Source organism: Centruroides sculpturatus, unplaced genomic scaffold (genome assembly GCF_000671375.1).
Source record: "Centruroides sculpturatus isolate CEXI.00-Female unplaced genomic scaffold, Cexi_2.0 scaffold521, whole genome shotgun sequence".
NCBI lineage: Eukaryota > Metazoa > Arthropoda > Arachnida > Scorpiones > Buthidae > Centruroides > Centruroides sculpturatus.
This window is the reverse complement of record NW_019384833.1, coordinates 294649-296575: the sequence shown is the minus strand read 5'-3', so window position 1 is coordinate 296575 and position 1927 is coordinate 294649. Positions and strand designations below refer to the sequence as shown.

Sequence of the window (1927 nt, the reverse complement as noted above, 5' to 3'; positions counted from 1 at the left end):
CAAAGTGGCAAATAATACGACAATTCGTAACACGAACGCAGAAAACAACTCTTTTTCTGGTTTAAAATGAAGCAATTCTAAATTAAAAACGGCCTTCTTGGTATAAGTTTCGGTATTTTCAAGATAGAATGATTTAGAAAGGAAGACGTCTTTATGTAGAACAAGCATCTAAAAAACCGAAAAAAATGCAGCAGTAAAATATCATGATTATTTGCTGAGCTTCCTTCAGTTTCTTCCTTAAGGATCTCACACATTGTACAAACAATTTCTATATGAAATGTGAGGTTCCAGATAGGTCCGAACCGACATGAAATTCGTGAGAATTTAGTTCATTTAGAAAAAAATTTTGTTCGTTTTAAACAATTCATTGCTGGATTTTTCTAATGGGTAATGACTAAAAGTCAACAATCATGAAAAATCCTTCCTTCTCTCATATATAATTAACAGCATTTATTGAGCATACGTAAAATTACATTGCATATGTCACAAATATGACATAAATATAACCTAAATAAAGTTTTTCTCGTGAATTCCATATATGATTGGCTTTTAAATTGTCGGATATTTATTTTAAAGTAATAGATTATGGAGAATTAAAGAAAAGAAAATTAAATTAACTTTAACATCAGTTATTCAATCGGATAGGTTACTTTTCTTAACTATCTCCCTTCTTTCCTTTTTTATGATTGCATTTACTTCCTTTTCCCTTTCCACTCTCTTCAGCTTCACCTTCACCTTCACCTTCTGATCCTTGTTCTGTTTCTGTTGAGTAATAAACAATTTAATTTTCAGGTTTAACCAAAAAAAAATTATTTAGATATTAATAAAACCGATTATTTCATCTGAGATTCGAACCGCAGGACATAGCCGAAAACCTGGCTCACACCATCACTTCCATTTGAGGTAATGATATTTTAATATTGCTCAGAACTTTCGTAAACTACTTAATTAATTAACTAACCTTGTTCATCTCCTTCACAAGATACGAACAGCAGCATCGCAGCTAAAAGTAAGACAATAATTTGATACTTCATGATGTCTCTGGTTACTTCGTTGATAGTCACCTTCTCTATCTTTTTATACTTTACACAAAAAGCGGAATTACGTGCAACAAAAATTTGTTCAGCTTTGCAGGTACAAAAGAAACTCTGCACCTGTATATATGAAGAGAAAATTTTCCTTGTTACTAATTTAGTTTCTTCTGACCTGTTTTAATTCGTATTAATTTGAAAATTCTCTTCCTTCATTCTATTTAATTACACGTCGTTTATAATACTAAATAAGTGTTTAAAATTATTTAAAATTCATTATAAAATGAATTTTAGAATGAATTTTATACAATTTTACGTTTTAAAATCAAATCTGGACACTAGGAAGGCCTTTTTCAGGCCTATCATAGGCCAAACCCACATTGGGTGGTAGGATTGTGAGAGACGGGGCCCTACATATCCGGAAGAGACCACACAAAAAATTCTTCTATAATTAATACATAATTTAACATTAGTTTATATTAAACTAAGTCGCGTGTCATGTAGAGTTTACCGGATTATCTTCTCCTTTGTAATACCTAAATAGGGGCCAGTATCCCATAAAAAGTCCTCCCGGGAGGCATCCCTCTCGGCAAATCTCCCACGTGTCGAGTTTCAGTAAACAAGTAAAGAAATAAACCTACATTAACAAAGAATGATATTTTGTATATAATAATGAATTTAATATAAATAAATAATTTAAATATTTAAAACAATTATTACTATATGTAATAAATATATAAAAGAATATTTTTCTTTAATTTCTTAATTTTTCTAGCATTTATAGAGAATAATTCTTGAATTAATCCGTAAGTAAATAAGTTATCGTGTCAAGTATGAAGTGACCATATAGGCCTATTATAATTAATGCAAAAAACATGCAAAATAAAATAAGAAGA

General features: G+C 30.0%; 1 long non-coding RNA gene across 1 annotated transcript; it reads right to left on the bottom strand.

Moving 5' to 3' along the window:
* Positions 1-676: 676 nt before the first annotated feature.
* Positions 677-1064, bottom strand: LOC111630161. Its single transcript, XR_002757465.1, has 2 exons — positions 962-1064; positions 677-762 (listed from the first exon to the last, which is right to left on the bottom strand). It is a non-coding gene; the product is annotated as an uncharacterized LOC111630161 (long non-coding RNA).
* Positions 1065-1927: the final 863 nt, after the last annotated feature.